The 13,648-nt window shown below is 40.5% G+C and overlaps 1 pseudogene; it reads right to left on the bottom strand.

The window, feature by feature from the left end:
• Positions 1-1,446, bottom strand: part of LOC102834896 — a 24,311-nt pseudogene extending 22,865 nt beyond the window's left edge.
• Positions 1,447-13,648: the final 12,202 nt, after the last annotated feature.

Raw genomic sequence — 13,648 nt, 5'->3', positions numbered from 1 at the left:
GTATTACATTAGGCAAATCTGCTGCACAAGAGCTTTTTAAAGTGTTGAAGAGCAAAGATGTCAGCTTTGCATAAGGTGTGCCTGACCCAAACCATTGTATTTTCAATAACCTCATGTGCATGTGAAAGCTGGACAGTAAATAAGGAAGTCTGTAGAATAATTTATGTAATTGAGTTATGGTGTTGGAGGAGAATACCGAAAGTGCCACAGGCTGCCAAAAGAACCAACAGACCCATGTTGGAAGAAGTGCAGACAGAGTAGAGTGTTCCTTGGAGGCCAGGATGGCCATACTTCGTCTCTCATACTTTGGACACATTGTCAGGAGGGACCAGTCGCTGGAGAGGGATAGCATGTTTGGTAAGTTGGAGGGTCAGAGAAAAAGAGGAAGACCCCCAATGAGATGGGTTGGCCAAGTAGCAACATCGATGGACTCAAGCATGGCAACTATAATGAGGTTGGCTCAGGATTGGGCAGTGTTTCGTTCTGCTGTGCTATGAGTCAATACCAACTCAATGGCACCTAACAACAACAACAACATGTCTTATTTACATGGTCCCACTCACACAATGGTATCATGCAACTTATTTGCATTATTAGCAATCTGTCCGATCCCTTTGGTAGGTCCAATCATTGGTGGAAGTTATAAGACCATGGTGAGAAAGAGCATATAAAAGTGATCCATTGCACTACAATCAATATATAGGAGGTGGGAAAAATGACAGAATGAATAGCAAAAAGAATTACTGATAACCATGGCCACCAGGACCAGCCCCCACCTTGCTGCACAGAAATTAGTACCATCCGCTTTAAGTCCCACAAAGAAAATCTTGCTGAGGCCTCCAAACCAACAGCTGGTGGCAACAAATCACAAAAGGCCTAGGTTGCTCAACAGAGCCCAGCTGACTCAGGCGCTGCTGTCCGGGAACCCAGCTCAAGATCTCTTTCCGTCAGAAACCTTCCTGAGAGATGGTTGGCTGACTGTCCCAGAGAGGGTCTGAGGGCCAAGTGAGGCCATTGGTCCCCCAGCCCAGATGCTGGACCTGACCTCAAGAGCAGTGAGAACTGTCGAGTCCGGTAGAAGAGACCTGTGTGTCAGGACCCCTGGGGATGGGCAGTGGTAGATTCCAGAGCAGTGTCCTTGATGTGAAGATGACAGTTCCTTACTAATCTAGATAAAGGGTGCTCTTTCCATCTCCTCTGTGCACAGTTTGCAAGGTTTGGAAGGACTGGTCACCTGCTCATCACTGACATTCCTGTAATTTTTTTGGGAAATGTTACAACTAAATGACAAATACCATGTAGCAATTTCTGTTTGTAGCTTTTACTTTTCAAAACACATTTAACACTTTCAATGAACAGCTTCTTAGAAATGTGAACTTTTGCACTGAATAGCTCCACATCAAGGTTCTCTTTTCGCTGAGTGAAATGAAGGAACACTGAGTACATGCTATTAAGGAAAACATGTCTAGATGTGCATATGTGTGTATGTTCCTCCTCCTCTCCCAGTGAGGTTTCTGAATCTCTTATACACTCACTGTATATATTTTTGTGTTGGCTTTAGGGAGTTGTGTGTTTATTTTCAGTTAGCCTGGTTGCAGACTTTGTAGAGGTGTAGGCTTAGCAAACTTCCTGTCAGTTGTGCTGTTGGGTTTTGTAAAGTCCATTTTGTTGCTCTTCTTTGATATGCATTTTCTTCTCGTGATTTTGTATTAAAATATGGCTTTTTTTCCCTCACTGATAAAAAATTTACCTTTGGTTTTTGTAAAAATTATTATTAAATAAATTCTTTGTAAATTAAAAAAAATAATTACTGATGAGTAACATACTTAACTTAGTCCAATTCTCTTTACTTTGGGATTCAAGAGGTTGTTATTGAGTATTTTGCCTAATTTCTAGACTTGGAGATTTACTATTTACCCCAAAATTCATCAAATCACTGTTGTAAAGCTTCTTTCTTAAAATTCAGAGTTAAAGTGGGTTTGTCAAAGAACAAAAATTTAGCTAAGAATTTTGGTGTCTGTCTCTGTGCGAGCTTCCCCAGAGACAGATTTTGAGATAAGGATTTAAAATCCTGGTGTGGCGCTGAGGGATCAGCACTGGACAGGGAACCACAAAGTCAGCAGTTCAAGCCCACCAGCTGCTCCTTGGAAATCCTACACAGGGTCTCTATGAGTTGAAACTGACTTGACGGTACTTAATAACTTAACATGTTGTGCTATAGGATAAGCACTGGACTACTAATATCAAGGCTGGCAGTTCAAACCCAACAGCCACTCCTTGGAAACTCTATACAGGGTCCCTATGAGTCAGAACTGACTTGACAGCATTTAACAACAACAGGTTTGCAGAAGTACAGAGAATATCAATAGGAAAACAAGGACATGATTCAGGGAAGGTGAACGCTGTTAGTAAGCGGTGTACTATATGGATAACTGGAGCTTAGCATCTGGGGAAATTCTGGGAAGTGGTATATATCACATCTCTCAGAATTATCCCATTTAAAGGTATTTATACACCAACTCCCAAGAGTCATTGGTTGAAGTCTGTTGTTAATTGCTGTCGAGTCTATTCTGACCCATAGTGACCCTGATTAGGAGCAGCTGCTGAGCTTGTAGTTTAAACTGACTCTGCAGTCCAGCAAATTAGCCCACAGCGTCACCCTAGGACTCCTGGGAAGGTGTTCATTCCCCAACATTTCCAGCCTGCTGAAATCTGGGCTAAAATCTTCCTTGATTCTAGCAAAAGTCCAAAGGCATTGAGATGTGGCCACTGAGAGTTGGAGGTCCAGGCTTCAATATATTGAAAACAGTTACTATGTAAGTGACACAGGTAGGCGACAATGTGTGCTATGATGATCAAAGCTCAAAGCATGATGTTATTTCTAGAACAATACATTCGCCTAGTTTTGAAGATTAGAGAAACATTAGAGCTGAAAGGAACCCTTTATGGGGTATTATGGAGTGAATTGTGTTCCCCCAAAATATGTGTTCTAAATTCTAATCCATAGAGTCCTGGTGTCACTCTGGGTTACGCATGGGATGCCAAACACAAGGTCAGTGATCCAAATCCCCCAGCTTCAGGGGAACGAGGCGGCAGGCTGCTCCAGTAAAGATGTACAGCTTCAGAAACCCTGCTCAGTCCTACAGCATCACTGTGAGTCAGACTTGACTCAATGGCAATGGCTTGGTTGTTTTTTGTTTTTTTCGGTTTCATACCTATTTAAGTAATCTCATTTGAGAATAGAGATTTCTTTGTTATATTAGTAAGGCCACAACAGTAAGAGGTATGCTTTAAACAATCACCTTTGAGATATAAAAGACCAAATTAGGCATAGAAGCAAGAAAGAGAAACAGAGGAAGATGTGAGGAGGCTTCAAAAAGCTTGTGGAAAATAGAATTAAAAGAAAATGGAATTTTTACATGAACTTTTTGAAGCTTCTCATAGATGCCGCGTGGAGATCTTCAAGGAACACCAAGAACACGAAAGAAACTGAAACTAAAACTGATAGAGCCCTCCCCTAGAGCCAGTACCCTGAATTGGAACTTGTAGCCTCCTAAAGTGTAAGAAAATAAATATCAGTTTGTTAAAGCCATGTACTTACCATATTTCTGTTAAAGCTGCGCTAGATAATTAAGACACAGGGAAGATATGAGAGTAGCTGAGAAACTGGGAAACGTGGTAGTCATTCAGTCTGCTCTGAACCTTTGGAGAAGTACTTCCTAAGTACATTTGCAGAAAGTTGGTTAATGTAGTTTTCTAGGTGCCTGGTATCATTTCTGTGGGCAGGATGACACTTTTGTCCTTAATCTTGGAATATTACCAAAGAAACATTTGTCCACTGACATCAGATGAAGACTGGCTGTCTTTCAAATTTGATTCCATCTTACCCTGTGGTATAGCTTCAGGTCTTTCTCCCTTCAAGCTGGTGTGGGTGTCCTAGTTAGTTGCATATGCCCTATTCAGCTTTGAGGCAGGTGCACAAACCAAGATTGTACCTTATTTGCAAAGGGAGATGCTTCTGTCTACACATTTTAAAATTTTTTTATGTTGTGAATTGAGCAAAGGTTTACAAAACAGATCCTCAATTTTAGATTCAGTAAATTATATGCTTGGTTTCATTTCAATAATTGTAAATACCCCCTCCGTGCAGAATCAGTTATTCTTCCTCATTATGATTTTTATTTCGATTCCACCCTCCTTCCCAACCCTTCTACAATTTGTTCTTAAGTAAATGCTGCCCCTGTGATCTTGAATGGTTGGCCATTCCATGGTGAGTGTGCCTTATTAGTGTTACTGCCCCACGTATATGCATAGCTACCACTTGGCTGAAAATTGAGCCATGAGGGTGAGTTCAGTTACAGACCGAAGGGTAACCAAAGGCTGTCATTTAGAGTTTCTTCGATCTCATTCTGACCAGTAAGGGCACTATTGTTTTTATGATTTTGAGTTTTGTCCCACATTCCCCCCCACCCCCCCACTCTATACAGGACCTTCTAATGTGATTCCTTTCAGAGCAGTTGGTAGCGTCAACCGGGCACCATCTATTTCTTCTGGTCTCAGGGTCATGGAGACTGATGTTCACATGGTCCATTAGTTCATTAGTCCATTGGACTCATTGATTCCAAATGTATTCAGTTTTCTCTTCTTTCTTCAGCACAGGGAGGGACAAAATGTTCCACCTTAGATGGCTGCTCCCCACTTGGCAAATGTTCACTTTCCACCACATTTGGCTTGGAGCTTTGATTGAAGATAAAATCCAGAGTAAAAAATATTCTGTGAATCACAGGCCTTGCCTTTTGAGGAATAAATGTCAAATTCTTTTTCCATCACCATCCCTCCCTTTTCGTCTCCCTCTTTTTCTTTCTGTTTCTGATTTTTTTTTTTTTTTTTATTTTTTTTTTTTTTTTTTTAAAGAGACCTCTGCCCTGGAACCATCTCTGACTCATGGTGACCCCATGTGTCTGAGTCGAACTGTGCTCCCATAGGGTTTTCAATGGCTGAGTTTTCTGAAGTAGACAGCCAGGTCTTTCTTCTGAAGTATCTCTGAGTGGACTTGAACAGTGAATCTTTTCATTAGCAGCAGCACATTAACCATGTTCAGACCCAGGGATCCTGCTCCCTACCCCCAAGAGACCTGTTGTTGTTGTTAAGTGTTGTTTGTTTCTGATTCATAGCAACGTTGTATAGGGTTTCTGAGTAATAACTTGTAGGTTTGAACCAATGACCAGTGCTTATCCTACAATGCCACACCAGAAGTCCCAAGAGGTCTCTGTTGTTGTTAAATGCCTCAAGTCGGGTTCTAGCTCATAGGGACCCTGTATAGGATTTCTGAGAAACACTGGTGGATTGTAGTTCAAACCAAACTTGCAATCCAGCGATTATCATACGGTGCCATCCCAGGACTCCAAGAGGTTGCTTTGCTGTTGTTGTTAAATGCCATAGCTATAATTTTAAGTAGAGTCTAGCCTCTAGAAAACTCAGCCTGAGTTTCATAAACTAGCCTGATGGGTCTGGTTCTGCAGTGCTGAGATGCTGCTGAAGGTCTGAGAAGCTCAAATCTTCTTGTATATTTATAAATGCAAAGCTCCATCCAGAGGCATAAAGACTCTCAGGTGATGTTTCTCGGCCATCTGTGGAGCTGGACTTATGTTCATGAAAATCAAAATCATGTTTATGTTTCATTTGCAACAGAGTCACAGTAGTGCTGTTTCCTTCCTTGCAGCCTTCTAAACTTATGGGAGCCTTCTGGATTGTTTCCTCCAATATTTATTTTTGACCTTCACTCCCAAACTAGCTTTAGAAATGTCCACAGCTCATTTCTTATGGCCAATGTCCCTGGAATGGAAGCAACTGGAGATCAGTGCATTAGGATCCACATGTTTGGAACTGGGGACTCTATCACTCTTCAGATGTGATGGGCTTCTGTCAACTCCTCCTTAGCCTTCTTCAGGTCCTTGGAATTTGTTCAAAGACCATGTAGGTATTGTGTATTCCTTCTGAGAGGGTTCTGGTCTAAACTTCTCATCCTAGAGAACCCTTCCCTCCTGAAAATGAAATGGGAGTTTTTGCTCAAGGAAGTTTCCAGAACGGATCCATGAGAGTCACAACTAACCAGGGTTTAGTGTCACACCATCTTCCTGTTCCAATATCCTTGGCCATGCAAACCAATTCAGCAACAGAGCACACAGGCGCCATCTTTGTGTGCACGGGAAAGGGAAAGAGGACCCGCCAATGGGGAAGAGTGGCTGCCTTTGGAACATAACCATGTCCCAAGTTCACCATTCTGTTTATTTCTTTAATAAAATTGAGAAGCACTACTTACCATGCATTATTCTCCCTTTCTTTTATTTTTAGGAAATTTTTTTTTTAAACCACACACAAAAAAACTAGTGAAAATGTTTAGGATAAAGAAAGAATGCCATGGACCTGAATATTTTTTTTTAAATTTACTTTCAATGATTCTATGTCTAAATTCATATTGAAACCCATAGACTCAGAATTGATTAAATATTTGATAGAAAGTGGCAGCTAGAGGTAGTTACTACGGTAAAATTTTCCCTTCTGTCTCCTAAATGACTTATTCTTATTCACCCGTATGTCAACTAGCATTGGGATATGAACTGCAGACACAGTTCTGAGCAACTGAGCCTGTTAATAATGATTCTAAGAATGACAGGAGCTAGCTCTTATTAAGCACTAAGTTTACTAATTTACATAAACCCAACCCAACCCACTCCACTGAGTTTATTATGACTCATAGTGACCCTCTGTAGTATTTCCAAGACTATAAAAAGATATGGAAGCGACAGCTTTCTTTCTCCCACTGAACATGACTAGTGGCTTTAAACTGTCAGCCTTACAATTAGCAGCCCAACATTTATCACAGAGCAAATAGGGTTCATTAAGTACTTTACATAGATGAGCTATTTGTATCTTTATAAATTAGGCTGTTGTTGTTATAAGCTGTTGAGTTGATTCCAACTCCAACTGACCCTATAGGACAGAACAGAATGGACTCATAGGACTTCCAAGCTGTAAATCTTTGCCCTCACAGTCATTTGTCAGTTTGTCATACTGGGGAGGCTTGTGTGTTGCTGTGATGCTGGAAGCTATGCCACCAGTATTTTAAATACCAGCAGGGTCACCCACAGTGGACAGGTTTCAAATGAGCTTCCAGACTAAGACAGACTAGGAAGAAGGAGAAGTGGGCTACTTCTGAATGTTTATGCACTAAAAATCTGCTAAATAGCAGCAGAACATTGTCAGATAGTGTCGTAAGATGAGCTACTTAGATTGGAAGGCACTCAAAATACAACGGGGAAAGAGCTGATGCCTCAAAGTAAAGTTGATGTGAATGGAGTAAAGCTTTCGGAATCTTTATTTGCTGATGAGGCACAACTCAAAATGAGGAGAAAGCTACAAACATCATTAACAATTAAACATGGAATGTTTGAAGTATGAATCTAGGAAAACTGGAAGTTGTCAAAAATGAAATGGCCCACATAGAGATCGATATCCTAGACATTGTTGTTGTTGTTGTGAAGTGCCATCAAGTCAGTTCTGATCCATAGTGACCCTGTATAGGGTTTCCCAGGAGTGGCTGGTGAGTTTGAACTGCCGAACTTGCAGTTCAAATGGCTTTGCAGTCTAGCTGGCCTAGACATTAGTGAGCTGAAATGAATTGGCATTGGCCATTTTGCATCAGTCATGTGGTTTACTATGCTGGGAACGTTAAATTGAAGAGGAGTGGTTTCACAATCATCATTAAAAAGAATATTTCAAGCTCTATCTTGAAATACAATGCTGTCTGTGATAAGATAATATCTATACGCCTAGCTGTTTCATGGGAGAAAGATGAGGCTTTCTGCTCCAGTAAAGATTTACAGCCTCAGAAACCCTGTACATTGGGATATGAACTATAGACACAGAGCTCTTATGTAACTGAGCCTGTATACTATGAGTCAGAAATGACTCTATGGCACATACAACAACAACAAGGAAGACCGATTAATAACACTGTTATTCACATTTACACACCAACCACTAAAGCCAATGATGATGAAATTGAAGAATCCTACCAACTTCTTCAGTCTGAAATTGATCAGACATGCAATTAAGATGTATTAATAATTACTGGTCATTGGAATGCAAACGTTAGAAACAAAGAGGAAGGATCAGTAGTTGGAAAATACGGTCTTGGTGATAGAAACAATTCTGGAAATTGCATGACAGAATTTTGTAAGACCAATGACTTAGTCATTGTAAATACTTTTTTAAACAACATAAAAGATGACTGATACACATGAACCTCACAGTATATGGAATACACAGAAATCAAATTGACTATATCTGTGGGAAGAAACAGTGGAAAAGCTCAATATCATCTGTCAAAACAAGGCCAGGGGCTAAGTATGGAATAGACCATCAATTGCTCATATGCAAGTTCAGGCAGAAGGTGACAAAAATTAAAACAAGTTCATAAGAGTACCTCGAGAAGACAGTCAAGTATTATAATGAAATGTGTAAAGGCCTGGAGTTAAAAAACTAAGAGGGAAGAACACATTCATCATTTCTGAAAGAAATTCATCAAGCTGAGAGAACTGAAGATAATATTCAAGCCTCGACTGGAAATATTGAAGGATTCTATGGGCAGAGTGGAGTCCTGGTGTGGTGCTGTAGGATAAGCACTGCATTGTTAACCAAAAGTTTGGTGGTTCAAATCCACCAGCCAACGCACTTAATAATACCAACAACATGGACAAAATACTGAATGGTGCAGAAAGCATCAAAAGAAGATGAAAGGAATACAAAGAGTCACTGTAGTAAAAAGAAATGGTCAATGTTCAATCATTTCAAGAGGTAACATATGATCAAGAAATAATGGTATTAAGTTGTTCGCCCAGGAGATATCAAGGCAAGTGGCCAGGACCCTTCAGGGCAAACCCCCTTTCAAGACTAAGTAAGATTCAAGGGGACTACACTAGCCGACATGCAGTCTGACTGGTGACCACGCTGGTCACCGATAAGGGTAAATGAGAGAAAAACAGCAATGAAGCAGCAAGCTAAGCCCTACCCTGTTCAATAGACTCCTGTGAACTCGGGTGGAGACCTGGTTGGCCAGCAGTGTGGCAAGACCTGGGGACTCCTGGGCCCTGAGTCAGTGACATAGCCACAGAGGACTAGAGTGGAATGTGAAGTGTCCAGCTGATAAGGAGAGATGCACAACACCCACATTTGCAGATAATACCCACTTGACCTGACTTCAATGGCTGGGTGATCAGAACCTGACTTAAAGAAGAAATAAAAGGGTAAAATATAGTAATCTGCTACAATTTGATAAACTTGACCTACACCTATGGATGCATTAGCTCAAAAGAGAGAACAAATCTTTACAGCAGGGATCATTCCCATGACTCCAGGGTAAACAGGGATGGGCAACTTGGACACTGGCTACCCAAAATGGGGGTGGGAGGAGAAGCTACAAAGGCAAGAAGTGACTGGCTTACAAGCTTTCAAGAGGGAACCTAGATCCAGAGGGTGTGAAGAAAGGGTAGAATCTCCCCTGAATAGTATCCAATCTGTCTGGGCAGGGCTGATGAAAGGAGATAGGGATAGGACGCTTGTGGTACAATAGTGAATAATTGCTATCAGGACTGACTGTGAGGGTTGGAAATGTAATGGTAGATGTTTTGTAACAAAAGGAAGGGAGTGGTTGACTTTTCAGTCCAGGAGCAGAGGGCCCTGGGACCATCAAGGGAGAAAAGCAGAGTGCAGGACCCTATCCAAAGAAATAGTGATGCCAGAGATAGAGGCAGAGACGACCACGTGGAGAGATGGAGCAGCTGGGAACTCTAGACCCAGAGAGGGTGAGGGTCTGTGTGCTGACGACAAGGGGCATACTTGCAGGGTATACCCTTTGATGATACATGTTTGATGATACATGGAGGGGACTGTAATCACGGCAATGCAATGATACATGATAGAATGAATATAAAGCTAATATTCTCCCATGTAAACTATCACATAATTCACAATAAAACATTTAAAAAGAAAGAAATGATGGTACTGAAGGAAGAAGTCCAACCTGTACTGAAGGCGTTGGTGAAAAACATGGCTCCAGGAATTGGTGAAACACAAATGGAAATATTTCAACAAACTGATGCAGCACTGGAGGGACTCATTCATCTATGCCAAGAAATTTGAAAGGCAGCTAGCTAGCTATTTGGCCAACTGATTGAAAGAGATCCATATTCATGCCCATTGCAGTGAGAGGTGACCCAACAGAATGTAGAAATTATCAAACAATATCAATATAAATAATATGCAACTAAAATTTTGCTGAAGATAATTTAAAAACAGCTGTAACAGTAGTACATCTGTTAAAGGGAACTTCCTCAAATTCAACCTGGATTCAGAAGAGAGTATAGAATTAGGGATACCATTTCTGACATTATGCACACATTGACTGAAAGCAGAAAATACCAGAAAGATTTTTACTTGTGATATTGATTGCAGGGATCACCAGTTAATCTTTTTTATTTTATTTTTAAGACCTTTTCTATGTTTTTGTTTGTTTGTTTGTTTGTTTTTTACAGGGTTGTAATCATATCACTTAAAGAGCTCTGGAAGTGTAGTGGTTATGGATTGGGCTGTGAACCACAAAGTCAACAGTTCGAAACTACCAGCTGTTCTGCAGGAGAAAGATGAGGCTTTCTGCTCCTGTAAAGATTTACAGCCTCAGAAACCCTGTATAGGGTCGCTATGAGTCAGAACCGACTCTACGGCACTTAACAACAACAATCATATCACCTATACAAAATTTATATGATTTTGTAACTTGTTTCCCCCAACTTTATATTAAAATGTGTATTTTACCAACAGTACTAATTGGTGTTCTTTTTATTGTAAGCATCAGAAAAGGCAACTAAAAGTGGCTTAAGGAGTAAGGACAATTATCTCACATAACTGAGACTCAGGAGTAGGGCAATTCCAGGACTGGTTCATTCAGGGGCTCTGCCTGCTCTGGTAAAGATTTTACAATCGTGGAAACCCTTAGGAGTAGTTCTACTTTGTTCTACAGGGTTACTATAAGTCAGAATCAACTTGATGGCAGTGCCATGAGTGAGCTATGTCTTCAGAAGCCAGGGTGATCATAAGGTAGGCAGTTTGAACCCAGCAACCATTTTGTAGAATAAAGATGTGGCAGTCCACTTTGGTAAAGATTTAAAGTCTTGAGAAACGCTATGGGAGAGTCAGTTTTATTTTATCTTATGGGGTTCCTGTGAGTCGGAACCAACTCCCTGACAATGGGTTTGGCTAGTTTGGGTTGTGTCTTTGAGGATATAGTATCCATCTTGGTTTTTGCTCTGCCATCTTCAGCTTATTGGAACACCCTGTTAGGTCCCAAGATGGCTGCCACAGTTCCAAGCACCACAGCTGATGATACCATCTTGGAGCTGTAAAAAGAACACAACCCTATTAAAAGAACAAAGGAAATCTTCCTAGAAGAACCTCTAGCCTACTTCTCTTCCCATTTCATTTAGCAGCTGCGCATCCTGGAGCAATTGACTGGATCTTCCAGTGCCTCAGTATTTGTTCTGTGCAATGGAAATTATAATCATATTTTATTCATTGGGTTGCTGGGAAAACTAGGAGTTAATCTGTGTAAAGCACTTATATCTACTTCATAAATATTTGCCATTCATATCTGACGGCAAGAATGTCATCCCATTTCTGGGTCTAGGCAATCACTTGTTGGGCAATGAGTGAATGATTGAACAGTGATTGTCTTGGGCTGATCAAGATTCACCCATGGGCTAGGAAGGGCCTTACTTGGAGGCTGTGGCTGTTCAGGAAAGAGCCAGAAAAATAGGTGTTAGCAAGAAAAAAGCAGGTGGAGAATGGGTATTAGTCAATAAATCCTGTTTGTCACAGCCATGTTTAAAAGCAAAACTAAAGAAACACCCTTATCAATATATAAACACAGTTTTATTTGTGTGTATTCAATGTTTAAAAAGTTTTAACCGTCCATTTTAAATAATTTGACTTACTAAAAAAAAAAGATGCCAAAAAGTGGAGAAGAACTTATATATGTTGTTGTTAAGTGCCATCAAGTCAATTTGGACTCTAGTGACCCTATATAGGGTTGTTTCAAAAAGGAGACTTCAAAAAGTTCATGGAAAAATTCCATAATCATTTATTTCTATTTTTCCATGAACTTTCTGAAGCCCCCTTTGACCTTTCACATAGTTTCTCCATTAACAGTCCTGGTGCGGCACTGTAGGATAAACAGTGTACTGCTAATTACAAACTCAATCAAACTCACCAGCTGCTCCTTGGGGATCCTATACAGGGTCGATATGAGTCAGTACTGACTCAATAGCACTTAACAACAACAACAACAACAACATTAGTATCAAAACCAGAAAACTAACACTGATGCAATTCTAGTAACCTACCTACAAATTTCATTCCAATTATTGCTAGCTGTCCACTAGTGTCCTTTTTCTGGTTCAGCATCCAACCCAGAATCACACAATGAATTTGGGGTTTAGCTATAACACCATCATAAAGCTGCGATACACCTGTAGTCCCTAATTCTTGACTTTTCGCTGGACCTTTAGGCTGTTCAGAGTTTCACCATTACCAGCAACTCTGAGCTGGACATCTTAAGCCTTAAGGCTTTGTGTACCTTTCAAATGTACACAAATATACATAGATCTTTGGGGTAGATCTCTAAAGTAGAATAATAGAGGCAAAGAACATGAACATTTTTAGGATCTTTATGCATATTAGCCCACCACTAGTCTGTCACTTTGTCATACTCTGGTGGCTTGTGAGTTACTGTGATTTTGGAAGCTGTGCCATGGGTATTTTAAATACCAGCAGAGTCACCCACAGTGGACAGGTTTCAGATGAGCTTCCAGACTAGGAAGAAGGAGAAACTAACTACTTCTGAATATTTAGTCACTGAAAACCTTATGAATAGCAGAGAAACACTGTCAAATATAATGCCTGTCAGAAAATAAGCCCCTCAGGTTGGAAGGCACTCAAACTGCAACTGGGGAAGAGCTGCCTCCTCAAAGTTGAGTTGAACGTGATGACATGAATGGAGTAAAGCCCTTGGGAGTAAAGCCCTCGGGAGCTTCGTTTGGTGATGGAGCACAACTCCAAATGAAGAGAAACAGCTGTAAACATCCATTAAAAATCAGAACATGGAATGTACGAAGTATGAATCTAGGAAAATTGGAGATCGTAAAAAAGGAAATGAACGCATAAACATTGATATCTTAGGCATTGGTGAGCTGAACTGGACTGGTATTGGCCATTTTGAATCTGACAATCACATGGTTTACTATGCTGGGAATGACAAATTGAGAGGAATGGTGTTGCATTCATCATCAAAAAGAACATATCAAGATCTGTCGTGAGGTACAATGCTGTCTGTGATAGGATGATATCCATGCGCCTACAGAGAAGACCAGTTAGTACCACTATTATTCAAGTTTACGCACCAACCACTAAAGCCAGTGAGAATGAAATAGAACAATTCTACCAATTTATTCAATCTGAAATTGAAGAAGACTTAAAATACTTGCTGATGAAGATCAAAGAGCACAGCCTTTGGTATGGATTGCATCTCAATGCA

The sequence above is a fragment of the Chrysochloris asiatica genome, unplaced genomic scaffold (genome assembly GCF_000296735.1).
Source record: "Chrysochloris asiatica unplaced genomic scaffold, ChrAsi1.0 scaffold00206, whole genome shotgun sequence".
NCBI lineage: Eukaryota > Metazoa > Chordata > Mammalia > Afrosoricida > Chrysochloridae > Chrysochloris > Chrysochloris asiatica.
This window is presented reverse-complemented; position numbering and strand designations above follow the sequence as displayed.